Here is a 22,485-nt window from a genome sequence, read left to right as displayed (position 1 = left end):
GGGTGAGCAGCTTGAAAGTGCAAAGTACTTGCAGAATGATGAACTTGACATAATGCAGGATGCTTGGCAGAAGATATGCTTTTTAGAATGCAGGATACTTGCAAAGTGATTTGTAGATGGTAGGGCAGGATATACACTGAAGAGGATCACTTTGTAAACACAGAGAATCAGGAACAACTGGAACCTGGAGCCAAGAACTATCCTCAGGAGAGAGATGTGTTGTTCTGGCAATGAAAAGATTTAAATAGGGTGTTCCAAACAACTATTGGCTGCACAGTTCATGTGATCATAGCTGCTGAATCTGGTTGGTCTGGAATGATCACCTGACTGCATCCAAGATGGCCACACCCATGCAACAGAACAAACAGTATGTGTATGATTACAAATGGAGATGTGATGGACAGGAATGCTGCAGGCGACCAGGAGGGACCCAGGTAGCCGTGATATGACTGCGGCGGATGAGGAAAGTGCTGCTAAGACCCCGATGTGTGACACAAATGTTGCATGGGCTGGGGGTAATACTGCAACCCACACCTATGTTGGGTAGTATGGTGGTAGAATATAATGCCCTAGGGGGTGGCACTATACTATTACATGGGTAGGACATATTCTATATTCCCTATGCTATCAGAAATAAGGGTGCTTGCGTTCTGATCTAGGGGCAAAATAACAGCTAATGATACAGCCACAACAATTAATCAAAAAAACTCAAACCCCTGTAGTAAAAATTATTTTATTTAAGTCCATGTTCCTTTTATGGTAGACAAAATACCCTGATATGTAATCTAAGTAAATTTGGATAGAGGCCCCCTCACACCTCTAAAACTAGGTATGTGCTGAAAGACACAACCGGAGAAAAGAATGATGGAAAAAATGGAAAAAATGTTCCTACCTACCACTTCTCATGTAAATGATTGGTTAAAAGCATCTAGAGTCGGGTAGTATTTTTTATTCTTTTATTAATTGTATTTTCTTTTACCATGCAGCTGGACAGTGTATATTGCAGGTCTGCTCTAATTCTGGAACAATTATCACTGAACACAGCACCATAGGCATAGCTAGCTAATTGCTTGAACATCAATTGTAAACTACCAGTTGGAGGTAAATTCTATAATAAGGGGACTAATAATTTTATAATCAGGGCTGCCAGCAGGGAGGGTATAGGGGATACAACTATAAGAGGCCTGGACAGTCTCGAGGGCTCAGAGCGACCTGCATGACTTTTTAAAAATATTTTTTCTTTTTACTTTGGCGATGAGGTGGCTCCCATAGTCTGGTGAAGTCATCACAGAGAGGTGCACTCTCAGTCTATTTGGACACCTCTGAATTACAGTAAGTACAACAAGGTAAGTTAATTGTGAAGAGGGGTTTGAAGAGGTCTGGGGAGACAGGGTTTCAGGGGAGATGGAGGGGACAAGGGGGAAAGGCTGCCTGCCTGCCTCTTTCCTTTGTACTGGCTCCACAGTTTCTGATGGCAGTCATGGTTATAATAGTGGTATTTTGGGCATTATCTAGGGCTCAGGGCAGTACAGGGTACCCTACTTTTCCCATGAAGTACAACATTGACAGCTAAAGTGAAATTGGGACCAGGGGCTTTCTGAATAAATCATAAGGAAATGAGTTACGAAAAAGGGATTGGAGTGGGGGACTATGACTGAGATTACTGAGATTTTCTCCTAGCTGTACCTCAGACATATTCAAAGGGTCAAAGTCTTAAACTTAAATAATAGCAGTATTTTGCTATTTTAAGAAAGAATAAAATGTGTATAGATATGGAATCTTTCATCCGAACAGTTGTTATTCAGAAAGCTCAGAAAAAGAGAAAAAAAAAAAATAATCACTGATGCTGTATATAAAGAAATGATCATTAGTTACCTTCTCCAACAGTTACTTTGAGGAACGCTGCTACACAATGTAATGAGGAGGGGAATGTCATACACATAAACAGAATGAATGACATGGGCTTCCCTGACCGCTCGGATGACCATGAGGTAAATTTATCACGCTGCGGGTTTGAAAGACTGGTTGCCTATAGCAACCAATCAGATTCTAGTTATCATTTATTTAGTACATTCTACAAAATAACAGCTAGAATCTGATTGGTTGCTATAGGCAACATCTCCACTTTTTCAAACCTGCAGCTTGATAAATTTACCCCCATGTATTTTATGTGGAATTTAAAATTGTATGCAATCATTCTTTGATGAATACAAACATATGTAATCTATAACCCTTAAGAAAGTGTTCAAGATGATGTTTTCCCAGAATTTAAAAAAATTTAAACAATTGTGATTGGATAGTCTAATTGCTAAAACATTGTCTTTTTAAGTGTTTTGATTGCATTCATTTTTCAAAATAGGGTGCACATGAACATGTAGAAGATACATTAGGGGTAAATGTATGAAGCTCCGGGGTCTTCAACACCCGCGAGTTCGGCGTCTTCAATACTTAAATTTAAAGCGGAGCTGCCTTGTAGAGGGAAACTTCCTTTACAAGGCAGCGCCACTTTAAATTTAAGCGCTGAAGACGCCAAACTCGCGGGTGTTGAAGAACCCAGAGCTTCATACATTTACCCCTAGGTATGGTTAGAACAGCCTGTAGCCAAAAAAGAACTTTAGAATGTTATCAACAGCACAATTATTGCAGCTCATCCAACTCATGTGTGTGCATGAGATGCGTAAGCATTTATATATTAAGAAGAGCATGGAGTAGTGATGTCAGGCTCTTGTCCAGGGCCGCTGAGAGGGGGGGAAGCGGGTACTATTTACCCGGGCCCGGGCCCTCGCACCGGCGGGGGGGGGGGGGGAGCCTCGTTCATTGGTGGGGGGAGCAGGGTAGTAAAAAAATAAATATTCATACTCACGTGATCGCGGCGCCGGCGTCCCTCCTCTCTGCTCTCTGTGCTCCATTCCGACTGTTTGAATGCCGGGTGTGACGTCATCATGTCACGCCCAGCATTCAGTCAGTCTGGAGCAATGGAGCACAGAGCAGCAGAGAGGACCAAGAGAGAAGAAAAGAAAAAGGTAAGTAAAGGAAGGAAAATGGGGGGGGGGCTGTCATAGAGGGGTTAAAAAAACGAGGGGGGGGGCTGGCACAGAGGGGTCAAAAAAACGAGGGGGGGTCTGTCATAGAGCCTATTGATTTTGATGTGTTAGCCACGCCCCAATGGCGCATTTACCACACCCCCAAATGCATGACCACACATCCGAAAAATTTTGCACCATACTCGACTATAAGGGGGCCCCATTAATTTGTTGTACCGGGGCCCTGAATTCCTCTCGGCAGCCCTGCTCCTGTCACACTGATTCAGGGAGATTTCTGTGGTAAATGCACCTTCTCCAACTTGTTACAGTCTTAACAGAGTGTTCTCTCTAACTCATGTCTGTCTGTATGTCTAAATACCTACCGGTCAACATTACCCATTGGAAAAACAGATAAAAATAAACCACACTGCATTTAACAGAAACCAAACCCATTTTGAGATGTCATTTCCTCTTTCAATCAGGTCACATCCCTTTAAGTTGCTGAAAATGGGAACTTTTGCTATGTATTAAAATAAACTACACCCTTATTTATAAAATGTTTCTACAGACTCAGTAAGTTACTGGCATGACCTCAAATGGCTACTATGTGCAGTAATTGTCAACCCCAATGTGTAGTAATTGTCAGTTAAGAAGTGGAGCTAATTGTCCCTGCTGGCTGCTATGGTGTGTGATAACATGACAACTAAACAGGTTTGAAGTTCCTTGGTCAAGATCAATGTGGGTATCAGCGAATAGTAAAAAGTGATTTATTGTTTGACAATTTAATCCAAGTGAACACAGTTATATGGAATAAAAGATGTGTTTTGCACTTAAACTATTGAGGTTTGCAGAATCTCTAAGCAGTTATGTAAAAACAAGTTAACCCGTGCATGATACTCTTGCATTCTAGTCAAATGAAGCTACTTAAGGTGTTAAAAAGGTTCTTGTCATGCATTTGGAGCTAGGCCAATCCTCCTCAGGGTCACATGTCACCACCTCATCATTCTTCTCCATCACCTCATCCTTCATCTTCATCGCCACATCCTTAATCTCCATCGCCTTACTGTTCTAAAACCTCTCGATACACAACGTTACTGCTCAACACCTTATCGCTGTGCTCAATCAGTCTTCCTTGAAGGGCAGTATTCATAACCTGCACTTTCACATCACTGTTTCTCCATACTCGTGAAAATGCGACATACAATTGTCCATGACCAAACACAGGCTCTGGTAAATAAATACCCCCACGGTCAAGAGTTTGAGCCCTCAACTCGTAAATTTAGCCTTTACTACCCCTCCCACGGGGGAAGGGGGGATGATGGAAGTTAACTGACTTCACTAATATAATTTTTTTGTCAAATAATGTCAGTATACCAAATTTCAGGTCAATTGGATGAGCCCTTTCTGAGAAAATAGTTTTTTCCACACACACACACACACACACACACACTAATACACGCCGCTAGGCTTATATATATTAGATACCTACCCTTGATGCCTACTGTCCTTTGACCCTTCTCCCCTAAAGACATGCATTTCCTTGTACATTGTGCCACCAAAGACATAGCTAAAGACCCCTGTCCTAGGTACAACATCCAAGTTGGCGATGTCCATGAAATAAGACAATGGCGCTAGGACAACAAGAACAAGCAAATTTTGTTTATTAGTTAGGGGCGACTTTCTAGTTTTGAATTCTCCCAGAAGCGCTGTGCAGTGATGTCATTCCACCATTCTCCAGAATTAGAACACCTCCAATAACTTTTTAATAGTCCTTGCTGATGTTTTCCAGTGGCAAATAAAGTTGCAGCCTAGAACCAGCATAGTAAATTGGGGTTCCTGTGTCCTGATGAGGTTGCTACTGCTGCTGCCACTTCTCCTATATTACTGTGTGCTACACAATAAACTTATTTGTGTTTACCCCACCTTTTCACAGTAGAAAAGGTTCTATTGTTGCTGCAAGAGGAGGCCATTTTTTCAGAAGTCTGTATTGACCTATAACAAATCTGTATTATCCACAAACTCATAGCACATGTTTTCCAGCGCTAAGCACTCATCCATACTTATGTGCTGTGTGGTGTCATGATGATGGTCATATGCACAGAACATTCACACTGCAGTAGGATTTCAGATCATTGATCCCTATGCCCCAGCAGGTCTGATTCACAGACTAATGTATATTAAAGTCTTTTTGCATGTTAGACTTTAAAGAGAACCTTTAACTGGTTTCTGGAAATCATTAGTGCATTGCATGGTGTGCCATTGTGACACTGATTGCTTAGGAGAGCATCCGTAAAATAGTTCAATTCCACTTCCTTGTCAAACTGCAAATTGTGGGATACTCTTTCCCTGGCTGGCTTAATCCATACAGTTCCTATGCAATCCCAAGGCTGTCGTGACAGGGAAGCTGGGACATATGAGTATGTGGAAGAAGAGCATAATTCGGGAAGTCTGATCTTGTTATTTTACAGGTGCTCATCCAGGCAAATGGGGCACCATTTTTGTTATAGATACATACATATATATCTACAAGTTAACCCGTGCATGATACTCATGCATTCTAGTCAAATCAAGCTACTTAAGGTGTAAAAAAGGTTCTTGTCATGCATTTGGCCCATAGCCCAGGCCTCAACCACCAACTACTCCCCACTGTCACCCCCGGCAACCACCAACCACTCCCAACTGTCACTTCTCCTTCAAGAAATATATATATATATTTTTAAAATCTTTATAAACACTTTTAACAATTAACAAATTAAATTAACAAATTAAAAACATCTTAGTATACCAAATTTCAACCCTTTCTGAATTTTTTTTCCCACACACACTAAGAATTTAGTAGGTCAGTGTATAACTCCGCCCAGCAGGTGGCGCTGCAGCTTGGTTTTATTTTTTCCACACACAGACAGACTAACACACGCCAGTAGATATTTATATTATAGATATATCTATCTATCTATCTATATATCTATCTATATATATATATATATATATATATATATATATATACAAGTTAACCCGTGCATGATACTCATGCATTCTAGTCAAATCAAGCTACTTAAGGTGCTAAAAAGGTTCTTGTCATGCATTTGGGCCTAGCCCAGGCCTCCTCAGGGGAAGAGCGTTACTTCCCGACGCAAGCGCCCTTTTTTAACGTGGTTTTGTCCACATGTCACCACCTCATCATTTTTCTCCATCACCTCATCCTTCATCTTCATCGCCACATCCTTCATCAAGCTACTTAAGGTGTTAAAAACTTCCCACTGTCACCCCCGGCAACCACCAACCACTCCCAACTGTCACTTCTCCTTCAAGAAATATATAGGTCAGTGTATAACTCTGCCCAGCAGGTGGCGCTGCAGCTTAGTTTTTTTTTTCCACACACGCCACTAGGCATTTATATAGTAGATATATATATATATATATTTATATGGCACTTTACTACATATAGATAAGATACCAATCCAGTGCCATATTGTTCATATTGTGTGAACAGGGAGGTATGATGGCATAAAGGTCAATGAGCCCAAGGTCTGCAGCAGTTTGATTTGCCGTGCAATTGTTCATTGTGTCATTGATGCAATAAATTCATAGTACAGATCAACATCTAAGGGGCAAATTCAATTCCCTGAGTTGTTCATTACTACTATTACTACGGTAATTTTAATGCAGATTTTTGCTTGCGGTTCATGGAGCTGAAATTACCGTAGTAACTGTAATAATATTCAGCTATTACCATAGTAACTTTAGGTCAATGCGGGGAATTTAATCTGGCCCTAAATGTAAGCGACTCATAAATATTTGCAGATTATTAGGGGGGAATTCAATTTCTCATGAAGTACCGCCACGGTAACCGTATTACCATTATTACGGTACTATTAACTCGGCTTTCTGCTGCGAGCAAAAAGCGGGCGTTAAGACTACCATAATAACATTTAATATGCGCACTATTTAACGGTAATAGTGTGCAGGCCACGTTACATTTTCAAGTAACGCGGTCAATTGAATTCCCCCCTTAGTTTTTTAACATTTCTGCAGAAAATTGAATTGTTCCAGCTACACATTGAGAAATAAATATTGATTTGTTCTACAGACCACCTTTACTGCAAATTATTACTAAAGGAACTGCATTCATGCCTTTCATCCCTTTTAAGATCCATTGCATCTTTTACTCCCTTAACCAGGTATTCTATGTTAACTGGAAAACACAGATTTTTCTGAATGTGAAATAATTGTATTTTATACTATTAAATGGCGGAATGCCTCTACTATTTAGGGAAACCCACTGTTCCTCATCAGCAGGTGTCCCATTGCAATCTCATTAGTGATTTTCATAGGTAGACAACCCCTTTAAATCCTTGACAGGCTGTGGATTGATGAATGGGGGAAAGGTCTTTTTTTCTATTGCACTGCTTGCAAATTTCTCTACTTTAAATACTCTGTATTGCAATATTCTAAAGTCTCAGGGTCTTACTTTTATGGTGACTGATCTCCCATCCCAGTCCCGTGTGTAGTGATCACAACAATGTACTCTGAAATAGTGAAAATATTTGCTGAATTCTGAACTGACATTTAACAACTCATTGACATAGCTTTTTTTTAATTAAGTGTAATTTCCCTCAAAGGGTGATATCTTGACACCTTCAGAAGTTTTAAATTCAGGGCCCACAAGTAATGTGACTGATGTCATTTGTAACATTTAATAAACTTAAAATTTTGACAGATATACTGTGTGTTTTATTTATAAAGTACAAACATACACAAAGTATGCAAAGGAATGTAGAGTGAACATTTAAATGCAGATCATGGTGCACAGTACTGCAGGTTGTATTGTGGCCTTATAGATAAGGGTAATAGTTCTGTCCCATATTTTCAGCATGTAGGTATCCAACTATCAGTCGGTACATTTTGTGATGCAATTTTAGGACTGTATAGAACAGTCAACGCCTCCTCATTATGCTGCTGTCGCTGCTACTACTTTTAATTTTGGAGAAATGTAGGTAGAACTTAATGTGTCTATTTTTTATAACAGAATAAATAATAAACAAAATGTCAATAAGGATTCATGCTAAATCTTCAATGTGTCGTAAATGAGAAGGCTACACTTTTTGCAATCAGGAGTAGCAACTTTGAGCTGTCTCTCTGCTACACACCAAGCCTGCATTAAATAAAGATATAAGTCATGTTTATGTCAGCTGGACAAGGCATATTCACCAGCATTAGCTGAAAACACAAGGCAGAAAATGGACTGAAATAAAAATAAATGTATTTTTTTTAAAAATAAAGTAATGCATATAGGAACTGATTCATGTTCGGATGTAAGTCCATTTGCGTGCCATATCTTGCATGAATTCACTCTGTGCATGCTGCAAAACTGGACTTCCGCCAATAAACACAATTGCATGCATTTCATGCCCAATGCAAATGACACTTATGACAGCCTACAACTTAGGTGGAATGTGAGTGTTGAAGGTGGGGAATGGACGTAGGCAATGTACAGTAAGGGCGTGCCGAGGGCGTTCAGACGCATATGTGGCCGATTCAAATCCAGGGTTTCTCGCAAGTACAGTTATTTTATGATTTGCATCAGCTACAGACACGGCATAGTCTGTATTGAAAGCTACGCGTCTGCGTGTTAATAAATAGCAAAGAACATGTGTATGCTAGTAAGATAGACTATAATATTTTGTATGTATGCTGTATGTACACATTAAGAACACCCTGATTTATATATACTATATTAATACATATTTTTATTAATGATTATAGTATAGTGAGTTGCAACGTTTAGGCAGATCCTACTTACACTCAGGTTTAAATCAAAACACATCTCGAGATCCGCTCGTGCTTGGCTAAGTGGTTAGCACTTCGGCCTTACAGCGCCGAGGTCATGAGTTCGATTCCCAACCATGGCCTTATCTGTGCGGAGTTTGTATGTTCTCCCTGTGTTTGCGTGGGTTTCCTCCGGGTGCTCCGGTTTCCTCCCACACTCCAAAAACATACTGGTAGGTTAATTGGCTGCTATCAAATTGACCCTAATTTCTCTCTCTATGTCTGTCTGTCTGTGTGTGTGTTAGGAAATTTAGACTGTAAGCTCCAATGGGGCAGGGACTGATGTGAATGAGTTCTCTGTACAGCGCTGCGGAATTAGTGGCGCTATATAAATAAATGGTGATGATGATGATGATGATGATGATGATGAAGTTCCATAATTTAATTTCAATCGCAACTTGCGTGCAAGTTGTGTTCGGACCTGAGTCATGCCCATTATGTTTTAAAGAAACTGTTTTCTGTCTGGCCTATTTTACCTGCACCAGAGGTGGATGGAAAAATATCTGACATTGGGGACATAATTTGCATTGTGTTTGGCTGGCGTCAAATGGAACAGTATGCAGTTCAAATAGATTTTTGAAAAGGGATCATTGATCCCTATGATGATTGAATGTTCACATGGCCACTGGGGGCATTGCAGGATGGATGATCAATGCAGCTTTTTTTTATGTCTATGTTCCATCGATCATTCACCTGCATTTCCCAGAATGGTTGTGTGAACAGTTAATAAGCTCTTATTGTTTGAGCTGCATTCTGCTCCTTCCAATGACAGTTGAGTGAAACGCGGCTAAGACTGATGGACAAGAAGGGCTGCATGCACCACAGTGTAAAAGCTACAGCCTATCAATTTGCTGGGCATGAGGTACTTTGTATAGGTGATAGATGCTCTTTAAATTTCAGGAATTAAATGATCAGGCTCTGTATTTCCATTACCACGGGGCACTGTCTAGTCTATTCTATTATGTATAAAAAAATATGGAAATTTATGCAAGAACCACATCTATGGCCCTTAAGGAGAATTAAGAATGTAAACACCTTAATCTAAAGGGCTGGCAGTCTATTAGTAAAATGGTTATTGACATGTAAATGGAGATTTTACAGTGTTTGCTGGTTGCTAAGTACTTGTTATTCTCTTTGTCTTATTGTCTTAATTTACATGTTCCATACAATAGTGAGTGTAGACATACTATGGATTTGATCATCTCATCAAAGTATAAATAAAGTTGTATTACAGAAAGATAAATTATATTATTTATAGGTGTATTTAGTCTTTTCAATTATTGGCATACTGTAACATCTGACTCAACCGTTTTGTTGAATTACAAGTGCCAACATGCACTCTGCAGTTTTGTTTTGCTGCGAGTTATACTTCAACAATAGCTGAGTAGCTACAAATTGCTAATTCCCATCCACAGTATGGTCTAATAAATGTTAATTTTTATTTACTATTTTTTATGCAGCACTTTCAACAATTGTCTACAACTCCAGCTCTTTTGCTACATACAAAACATATGTATTGTTTAATTAAGGATGTAGCAATAACGTTTTAGACTTCTTATATTACATTATAGTAAACAAAGGAAAAACACAACATGTGGGACAAACATGATCACGTATCAATGAGTCCAGCAACTACATAGAAACAGCGTTCTAGCACTTTCCATGTTTATGTTACATGTCTCAAATACCCCATATGACCATTAGAGGTCAGTCATACCTATAAAAAGTTTTCTGAGTAAAATACCTACTAGCCAGTATAGACAACACACATATGACAAGGTCAGTGACCAAGGTCTCAGCAGAGATAAGCTACTATCAAATAACATATAATTACATTGTTTTAACTGTATTAAGTATAAGGTGACAAGTAAAAGTGCTACTTTCTGCAGGCAGTATATCCATGGGACATAGTGACATAAGTAAATATTTAATTATAAGAACAAAATAATTGAATATATTGGGGACTGTTTTTAAATGATAGCATCTCTTAAACACCCCAATTCAGCAGTTCATTTAAAACCTATATTTCATGCTTACCACTCATTTCATAAGGATATCAATTGTTAAACACCTTGAAATATTCTGACTATCCTCTTCAATTTCATTAATTAAACTGTTATTTACATTTTTACAACTCATAAAACCAATTAAAATCAAGGGGGTAAATTTATCAAACTGCAGGTTTGAAAAAGTGGAGATGTTGCCCATAGAAACCAATCAGATTCACGTTATCATTTATTTAGCTCATTTATCTAGTACAAAATGACAGCTAGAATCTGATTGGTTGCTATAGCTTGATAAATTCACCACCAGAATTAAATTTATCACATTTTGAGAAACTGTAAATATTTCATTGACTTCATGCGGTTTTATTTTGACAATTTCTCCTACATCACATTGTTTATGTAGAATTGGAAACAGTCGCTTAAAACAGGGTGTAAAATGTTATGTAATTATAAATGTATATAAAAACTTGGTAAAGGGAAATTCCAAAACTGTCAGTTTGTATTAAAAGGTGTGCTTTTCTAACCCTCCCTTCGAATTACAGTATAACAGAGCCTTAATTTTTCCTCAACATCAAGTGTATCCAGTAAAATAATATTTACAGGTTGTGATCTATTGTGTCATGATCTTCTAATTGGTATTGTTGGCAGGTATGCTACCTTTAGTTTTAGGTCTTGTGCGTACTGGCACCTTTCCTGTGACCATGGTATGTTCAGTATAAACTGCTTTCTTCTCTTAGTGTGTGAAGCTCAATTAGCACTGTAAATAGGATTCATTGAATTATATGAAGAACGCTTGGCCTGTTCACATGAGCGTTAGAATGAACGCTGAACAGACAAGAATGCAACATGTCTTGTTCTCTTGCTTCCATGATCCATCCAGCCTGCACTCTGAACGTTTGTGTGTAATACCTTTGTGTGCCTCATAGTGATCAATGAAAGCGATTTGCAGTGTAAGCTATGCTGAGTTCGCTAAGTGGTTGTTCAGACCTAAGCTACCATGGACAGAGGTGAATACCTGTGTGTACCAGCACTCACACTAAAGTTTCGCTTTGGGTGAAAAATTGTTACCTCTGCATATAAAATTGCGACACACAAAACCTGCATGCTAAGAAAAATCTATTCAATGACTGAAAACTAATGCTGCGGTATACATCTGAAGAAGATTAAAAGGTTTCTTCAGTGGTCAGAGGTGTAGGTGATAGAAGTTCTCTTGAATGTTTTATAATTGTTGTGTTGTCTCTTATCAGTGCTGACAAAAACACCTATTATATAATTTGTCAGAAGCTCGGTGCTCCGCTGCAGCAATTGCCTGTGTGGACAACGTGGCTTTGGATACATAGAAGAGGCCACATTCATTAGAGAGCAGTGTGCATTTCATTGATCCTCCAGGCTTTTCACTTGTCACCGGCGTGAGATAATGATGGGGATGGACAGAAGGCAACAACAAGGCAGGCAGACAGGGTGATAATCTGCTTGTTCACAAAGAACCTGAATTAAACCCCAGAGAGGGCCCGAGGTCTAGATGTACTCTAATATCCTCTGGCTTTACCAGATTATACAATGTTACAAGTTACTAGGGTTTGCATACAAGGGCTGTAAAACCTCTTACAGGTATTCTAGACCCACATATAATTTTGTACAGCATAACTTGGTAACCTTTGACTCTCCAACTGTTGTGGAACTACAAGTCCCATAATACCCTGGAATGTAAACAGGGAGCGCCACAGGTTGCATAAGTCTGCTGGCAGTGGCACCCCTATAATATTACCAATTGAACATTATTTATACAAGATACAGTATAAAGCTTTAGAAGAATATTTATTTAGGTGCAGGTTGTAAGATTAAATTATCTGTATATTTGTCTTGTGCAATGTTTCTCTTTGAAGATCTGCATCTCATTATCTCTTACCTCATAATTTTTGCAAAACCTGTGGCAAAATTTGACAATTTTATTACTGATAAACAAGCAGAATAAGGAAAATGTTGTATGATATTTCTGATTCAGGCTTATGCCTGAGATCCAGGAAATCTTCAAATTAATAATGAAATGCTTTCTGACTGTCTTAAAGGGACAGCACCTAGAAAACAGCTGCTGACCGGAGGCAGGGTAATGTATGTGTCGTTCCATTCAGTGTCGGTAGTCGCGCAGCAGGGAGATTAAACTGCCTGCTGTTGACCACTGACACTGTGCAATGAAGGTGTTGTCAGAGGATGTTGGAAGTGGGAGGAATATGGCTGTGCTATGCGGTACCTACAATAAAGACACAGGACTCTGGGGAAGGGTCTGCCACCAGAAAGCTCAACAACGTCCAGCCGGACTCTATAGGCCACCTTGCACCCCGTATTTATAAAAAAAGAAAAGAGGGAATTACAATACAGTGTACAAAAAAAGGCCTTAAGCGGTCCGATGACATCATGAAAAAAATTCCCGGTGAAGCCTATAGCTAATGTGCATCTAGATTTAAAGAGAAAAGTTTGGGACATTGCAAATCTGACTGTCTGTAAACTGTATTAAGATCGGTTGCTGTGCACGATTGCGGACCCAACACGTTTACCGCTTGTTAGCAAGTTCTTGGGACCCAGATTATCGGAAGTTACAGAGGCAAGTTGTAGTGTTTTCAAATTTTTTTAAACGTATTATATTTATCTGTAAGGATAAAACCATAATTAACATACATAAGGCCTATATATCCATTTTCCCTGATTTATTTTTACTTTGCTTATCATTGCTTTTTGTCAAGGCTGTAGAAGGGAAAGGGTTGGGAAGTGAGACAAATAGAGATGTAATGTCTCAGAAGGGTTAAGAATCCACTATATTTAATGTGTTCTTCTGCTGGAATTGTTAAAATACCAAATATAACTGCATGGTCTGAGCAGTGACAGTTAAAAGGTTAGCACACTAGACCAAGTTGTAGTAACCCTTCATGGGTAAAGAAGTATACCATTAAAAAAAACAAAAAAAAAACGTTGCATGGTCCATGCTGTAGTAGAAAAAATGTAGAGTTATAGAGTTGAGCGGTTCTATCCTTCCGATTCTGAAATTCCTACATATTTCTTAAATTTGAATCCGAATTTAGGACAGCGTTTAGTGGGTTAAAAAGTGTGGAAGCATCCAATCATTATAAAGCAAGTGAAACTAGCCAATCACAATGCAACGTTAACCATCACATGACCATACCCTTATAAAAATATCACATAGCCATAATCATTCTTCATGGTTGTATGAAAGGCATTTGTACACATCTTGTAATATGTGTCCTTAATAAGTATACTAAAGTGAATAATTGTGTTGGCATATTTGACATTAAGCTGAAACATGTTTTTTGCCTGGCAAATCACCCAGACTTGCAGACATCTGCTTTCAAATTAATAAATAATTCAGTAGCAGTAACACTCTCTGATCTCTAGAGGTAGGGCACCAGAAAAAGTTCTGTCCAAAGAAAATAGTTGAGATCTTTGTTCCTTCACAACTACAGCAGGGAACGATCTAGACCAACAATGATAGACGCAATGCCCCAGAACTGGCAGGAAAAGAGTTAGGTCAATAGTTTCATCATCCAGTTGGTGGAAGAGTAAAGGTTAGGGTTCTATGGCATCTATTGATTAAGATCTTGCAATAGGGCTGATGTTCTATAGAAAATCATCTATCACCATAATTTCTTATTAAAGTCTCGCTGAGGCAGCTGAGTAATACTCACCCCAGAGCGGTAAGATTTAACTTACCGCTTCACTGGGCCAGTCTCAAGGGATTAAGCTTTCAGGGGCATATTCAATTAAGCGCAAAGTTCCTCCGGAAAGGACCCGAAGGCTCTCTGCTTTGCCGCAACATCGCAGATTTGTGTTCGCCCCCCATAGGGTTGCGGGGAGATCCGCAATGTTGCGGTACTGTATTAACATAAAAAATGCGCAGCCAGCGTAGTTGCAATGTTCATCCACTAATTGAATATGCCCCTCAGATTCCCTTAGTGAACAAAAAAAATAGTTAAAGAGGATAAAATGTTTTTTATTCAACTATTTAAAAGAAAATTAAAATATTACACATTAAAAAACTTTTTTATTCAAAGGATATAGCATTTTTTTTTGCTTTTCTTCTGCTACAATTATTCTGAAATGGAAATAACATAAGAAGAGTTACGGTATTTGTACCACTGTAATCCTTGTTAAAAAGGCTTTTCACTAATCTTTTCGCTGATGGGGGCAACTGCTTTTCACCCTATAATAAATAGAGCTGTATATCAAAGTATTTGAAGCTAAGTTAATTGTATGGTTAGAGTATCAGATAACATGTTGATTGCAGTAGCCAAAACACTGGCCAGTAAAGGGTTAAGACCGTTGCTGTCAAGACACTGCACTATATTTTACACAACTCTGTGAAAATCATAAAATAAGGATTGATTTGAAAGATATAATATGATGTAAATATTAGATTTTCCCACAATTTAATTGCACTCTGTACAAGGAAAATATAGTTTTTGTGCTGCTTTTAATTTTTTTGTGTCATCTGAGCTGACATCTGGGCTCACAAGAGCCATTAATCAGAAATGATTTTATCTTTTTTATCTGACACAAACCACAGAACAGTTACACTTGTGACTCTCAGGTAGAGCTGAACAAATACTCTGCTCACTTGGGAATCACAAACAAAGCCAATACACTTTGTATTGTCTATTTGTATTACCTGGAGGTTATTACTAAGATGTGGACACATCATGTGACCAAGTCTGGAACACAGAACACGTGGTATAACATACAATGACATCCTGCTTTTCCTCCTGTAGTTTTCCCATTACATTATCATACATTGCTACAATGTAATTATACTCTACAATGCTTATATGCAACATTTAATTGATGTTTCCAGGAACACTTTGCTGCTTTTTGAAGCCTGAGTTGCATGACTCCAATCACCCAGTGCAGTGTTGTGACTGTGCTGGGGGCTTGGGACTTTAGACCCTTCCCTAAAAGGAAAGGGCCCCATTCCTCACCATCCCCCAAGAGCCAGAAGGTCCCAGAGAGGGACCAGGGTCTTCAGGCCCTTTGATGAAGCTAGGGAGGGTTCTTTGACATTCCCGACTTCTGGAGCCAAAAAGCCCCTTAGGAGGCAAGAATCTTTGGGCCCACTAAAAGGCTAGGGCAAAGGAAAAAGGATGCTGTCTGAAAATTAAAGGTGTATAGAAAGTACCTTACTCTGTGCACATGGTGGACCCATTACCAGTGCATTTATGGGTACCCCCTGCTCAGGCAGGACGTGGGGCACATAGCACCTTGGGCTTTAAGTAGTTAGCCTCTTGGTCAGAGGACCAGGTGATGGCCCATCACCCACATGGGGTTCCTATAAGCCCCTCTGTGTACATGGGCATCTACACCTGTTCTTAGCCAAACGGCCAAAAATAAGGGACATTTGCAGCTGGTCAGGTGAATCTATATACTGTAATCAAATGCAATACAGTACATAGCAGCGGTGGGCAAGGTGATATTTTTCTGGGGCCTTACAAGTAGACCATACATTGCTTTTTTGGGGAGATTACAAAGGGGTGGTTTTGTATGTGGTTTCCATACTGCCGCACATTGTGATGTGTGGCGGTTTATAGTTCCATATACTGCATGTGATTTAGTAGAAACCGCATGTTAAAACCAAACATGAAACATCCTATAATGAATACCCCCATAATATATAAACAATTGGTATCCCTATAATTTGTTAATAAGCAGTGCTCCAATAGAATATTTATATGTAGTGCCCCATAGAATATTATTAATAGTGCCTCCATCATTTTTATGCAAACATACTGTCCCCAGAAAATATGTAGGCCCTATAAATAACTACCTAAAATCTTCAAATTGCCGCTTAATACATGAGACACTTTTTATATCTTCCATGTATAAAATCGGGATTGTGGTTTTAGAACTTGAAGTAATAATGTGCTTTGATTTGCAGTTTGTCCTTTAGTATATCTCAAGTGTAACAAACTGCACATCAAAAACCATGTTTATACTACTCGATATGTAGTTTAACCCATACCTCCCAAGTATTTTAGAAACAGAAAAATTAGGGCAAAAAAATCCCCCCGCCCTCCGATCCACCCAGAACTCACCCAGATATGTACTGTCACAGACTAACATGTTACATAGACTGAGTGACTGAACTACATACTGTTACATCGCCATCTACTAACAGACACACCTGTTGCATACAGTAGACTGTGTGACTGCTCTATGCATACTCTATGATATCACAGACTTACCTGCTAGATAAATGGTGTGATTGCCCTGTACTTACTCTGTGACATCAGAATTATTAGAAAGTGGCCAAAACATGAAATTAAGTCAGGAGAAAAGCACATGGCCCCCTCGGCCATGTGCCGGCCACCACTGGTTTAGAGTTTGAACATAGATAGCTTAACTTCACTTATTAAACTTCACATCATAACATGTCAACTGTTTAATATCAAAGGAGAACTATCATGGAATATACTTATATATCTATTACAGTACAATATTTTGAATCTATCTATCTATCTATCTATCTATCTATCTATCTATCTATCTATCTATCTATCTATCTATCTATCTAAAAATAAATGTAAGTGTGCTACAAACTCTTAACACACTTAACCTGTCTTTAGAATATATAACTAGACATCTTATTCAATTAGAATTATTATTACCATTTATTTATATAGCGCCACTAATTCTGCAGCGCTGTACAGAGAACTCACTCACATCAGTCCCTGCCCCATTGGGGCTTACAGTCTAAATTCCCTAACATACAGACAGAGACAGACGAACGTACAGACACACACACACAGACTAGGGTCAATTTTGTTAGCAGCTAATTAATCTACCAGTATGTTTTTGGAGTGTGGGAGGAAACCGGAGCACCCGGAGGAAACCCACGCAAACACGGGGAGAACATACAAACTCCACACAGATAAGGCCATGGTCGGGAATTGAACTCAAGACCCCAGTGCTGTAAGGCAAAAGAGCTAACCACTTAGCCACCATGCTGCCACATAGCCACAATGCTGTGTCACCTCCAAAATCTGACCCAGCATCATAATAAGTCTAAAGACAGGTGTTTCTTGTGTAGCCCCTGCACTGCCTAATGAGCTGATGCTTTAGGAAACTGCCGAGGTTGTAATCTCACCTTTTCTCAAGATTTTAAATGCAGTGCCTCCACATGAGTTGTGTTCTCTCTCCAGACTATAGATCCCAGCAGGATCCACCAGAGGTTGATGTGGGAAACACACATACACACTCCAGTTAACGTGGATTACCCACTTTGGGCATTTATTAAAAGGCTGTATAACCTAAAAAGTAATGGGTGATGTATAACAAGTTTAATCTCTGATAAGGGTAGGGATTAATGTAACCGCAAGATGGGAAAAATGCAATAACGATAGTAAACTATATTGGCAGGTAAACATTAATGGAATAATAATATGCAATAATGACACATGAGAACACATTATATATATAACAATATCTGAAGACAGATAGGGCCTGATTTATGTTCGGACGTAACTTATTTTGCATATCTTGCATGAAACAGCTCTGCGCATGCTCAGAAATGGACCTTACACCAATGAATGCCATTACATGCAATTTATGTTTGAATGCAAACTACACTTACAACAGCCTACAACTTTAGGGGTGGCACGGGGGTGGGAAAGGCGAGACGGACATAGGCAGTAAGGGTGTGCCGACACAGATGCAGCTAATTCAAGTCCTGTGTTTCTCTTAATTCCGCTTGTTTCAGCCGTATAACTTGCACCAACTACAGGGCAGGTGTAAGTGCCGAATGATAGTGATGACTGACACAACATACTATTTGGTAAGTACACTTATACACAGACCCGGATTAAGGAGGAAGCACAGGGGCACGTGCTCACCCCCCTTCAGTCTGGGAGGACCCCCCCTCCCCGTATGCAGATGTTCACTTAATATTTCCTGAAAACAATTCCCCCTGCCCTCTTTGCCCTTTGTGCAAGTTCTGATAGAGCTGCCTTTTCAGAGGCCACTTCTCTCTACATTCAAGTAGCGCTGCGGTTGCAGGGTATACCAAGATGGGCGAAAAGGTGCTGCTGTGCATGTGCAGCCTCAGCAGTTTCTCTCATGGGCCATTGCAGAGCTCTAGGGGTCAAACTCGACATGCAGACTATAGAGGTGAGTCGCACTTTTAAATGGTTATTGTGTTTTGTAATCTGCTAATAGAGATACTATTAGTATCAAAAGAAGTGGACTATCATAGTGCAATTTCCAATTATATTATTCCTAAAGTGGTCCAGTCCACTAAATAAGCCCTTATTTACTGAACTCTAATCTCCTCTCATCTCCTCAGTTGTACTATACCTACTGAGGCGTGCCAGCGCTAGGACCATCTCCTTTGTGGATACCAACTTCAGGACTTTACTAACCACAACATTCAGATAAGTCTTCATATTCATTTGTTATTGTATGTGTCTTTGTTCATTATTAAACTCATTTGTAGATACTACACCATGGTATTATTTTATCCTTATTTCTCCCAGAAGGAACTGAATAAAAAATCAGAAGAATACAGAGTAATCCAACATAATTTACAGATCACCCTTTTATCCCATTTCTCTTGGTACAGAGCCTGCACACATATACTTTAAACAATGGTGTACAATACATTGCTGGCTAAATATTCTACACCAATGGTCCATTTACGGGTATCTGTGCTCTTACCTTTCTTTATTTGGAAGTTACAGCATGTTAAGATTCCATAACAAGGGTGAAATACTAGAATTTCTTGAATACTACTACACATGCATGTCCTTTTTTAAACAAGTACACCTTGCAATTTAGTTAAAAAAATTCTGGAAGCAGCCTGCATAGACTGTACTATATAAAACAAAATGGACAAAGGTAGTTTGGTGGCTGTCTATGAGCACCCCCCTCCACTTGTAGTTAAATAGAAAAGAAGAAGCCTGCATAGACTGTACAATATAAAACAAAATGGACAAAGGTAGTTTAGTGTCTGTCTATGAGCCCCCCCCACCTCCACTTGTAGTTAAATAGAAAAGAAGCATCCTGCATGGACTGTACAATAGAAAACGAAATGGACAAAGGTAGTTTGGTGTCAGTTTGTATCTGACCCCCTCTCCACTAGTAGTAAAATAGAAAACAATTCAGCCGTTCTAGACTGTAGAATATAAAAAGAAATGAACAAAGGCAGTTTGGTGTCTGGCTGTGTATGACACCCTACCCTTATCGTGAAAATGACAAAACAGCAGCCTTTCAAGACTGTACGTGATATAGAAATGCCCCAAGTCCCTTTCCTATTTGGGGGTAGATTGCACCCTACACTTATACTTATACTTATAAGTATACATATTTTTTTTTGGGTGTGTTTTTTTCCCTGATTTAAAAAGACTATGTACTTTTACTTAGGCTTTACCAGACAACATACAGGGAAGACTACCATCAGGACTGGTGCCAGCACCTGCTTGCTGATCCTGCTCATATGTGGACTGCTTTGAATCCATTTTAATGAGCCCAAAGCACTTGTAGTGCAAAATATTCAATAGATAGTGCTGCTAGATAAGACTTTTTGCAGCCAGAAAAATTGTTGTTTCACACTGGGGAATATGGGACACCCCAAAGCACTTGTAGTGCAAAATATTCAATAGATAGTGCTGCTAGATATGACTATTTGCAGCCATAAAAATTATTGTTTCACACTGGGGAATATGAGACACCCCAAAACACTTGTAGTGCAAAATATTCAAAAAAATGCCTCCTTTATCCTCCTCTCTTCCTGCTCTAACAATTGCTAATAGAATTTCTAGAAGAATTTCAATAATAATTGAAAGAATAAGGTATACAATAATTGCTCTGTCCCTGCGCTAATACAGCCTGTGACCTAACCCTGCTCTCTCCCTCTGTCAAATGGCGATGGATTGCTGTGGAGGCGGGTATTTATGCATTTCAAATATCGCGAGAACCGAGCTCCGAGATCCGACGACGTCACAATGACGTTTTGCCTTGATTTCAAATCCAAATGGGAGGTAGAGTACCGAGCCTGCTCGGCTTGGTACTCGGATAGGCGAAGTTCGGGCGGGTTCGGATCTCGGGGAACCGAGCCCGCCTATCTTTAATTGTGACACTTGTTTTAATTGATCAATCAATGATTGGGTTTGATTATAAGGATGAGCTTAATGGAGTTAATGATGATGAAGGGGCTATTTTTATGCGACTGAGGGAGGTAATGAGAGGGTTAAAAAATATTATTGGAATACTTTTTTTATATGGGATTTAAATAATGATGGGGATGAGGGAGTTAATGATTGTAAAGGGGTAATGATGTTGAAGGGATAGTTATGGTAAGGCTGAAGGAGTTAATGATTATGAGGTGGAAATCATTAATGATAAAGGGATGATGAGAGGGTTAATGATTATAAGACTGCTAATTCTATTGTTGGGGTTAATTGGTGATGGTGAGGTTGGTGTTGATGAAGAGGTTATGATGAGGCTGAGATATTTTTAATGTTTGAGGATGAGGGGATTGACTAATGAGGGGGTTAATGGTTATAATTAGGTGAGTTGTCTATATTTTTATATACAAATAAAGTTTTTCCCACAAGGCTTTTAAATTTAGATCATAAAGGCCAACCATTCTTAAGTGCCCGGGCTCCCCAAAGCCTTAATTTGGCTCTAATGCGTAGCACACGTTAGCACAGAGCTTGTGTATGTGCATAAGATAGAACAGTACGCATTAAGAGCATCTTTATTTATGTATTTAATGTAAAAAATATATGAAAATATATAGTTTTTTTAAATAACCATATTTTTAATTATGATTAAACTGTAACGAGTTGATAACATAAATTCTGATGTGACTTTATATTGCTCATATGGTTGTGCATAAACTGCATTCTGTACTGTGTGTTAACTTATGACAAGAAATGTTTCAGCAGAGCACACACTCAGATTCAAATCCACACGCATCTTGAGATCCACTTGGGTGTAAACATGGACGGAACTACGCTCATTATCCATACTCTTTTTTTTAAATTTGCAACTGATTTGCAAGCTGCCTTCCAAGATGAATCAGGCCCATAATGAATTAGCAATACATGATAACAAGTAAATACATGAACAATAGTATACTATATGAATGTACATGTTCACAGTTACAATAACTTTAAATGACTTGGAAGCATGATTTTCACTCACTTCTGGCTGGAGTGCTGACCTGGACTCCCACTGTTCTTCTGGGCCAGGGGTAGACAACCTGCAGCTCTCCAGGTGTTGTGAAACTACAAATCCCAGCATGCCTTGCCACCTATCTGCTGGTTATCTACTGGCAAAGCATGCTGGAACTTGTAGTTTCACAACACCTGGAGAGCCGCAGGTTGCCTACCCCTGTTCTGGGCTGTACCTGCACTCCCTCTGTTCCTCTGGACTGGATCTGTAATCTCTCTGTTCCTCTTGGCTGTACCTGTACTCTTTCTGTTCCTCTGGGCTCTACCTGGACTCCTGCTATTCCTCAGAGCTAGATTTAAACTCTCTGTGATCCTGTGACTGCTTGTACAGGACCCTTGACAGCTAACTCTCTGGCAGTGACAGACTTTCTTTTGGGATTACCAGTTCTTCTATTT

The sequence above is a fragment of the Mixophyes fleayi genome, chromosome 6 (genome assembly GCF_038048845.1).
Source record: "Mixophyes fleayi isolate aMixFle1 chromosome 6, aMixFle1.hap1, whole genome shotgun sequence".
Classification (NCBI taxonomy): domain Eukaryota; kingdom Metazoa; phylum Chordata; class Amphibia; order Anura; family Limnodynastidae; genus Mixophyes; species Mixophyes fleayi.
This window is presented reverse-complemented; position numbering follows the sequence as displayed.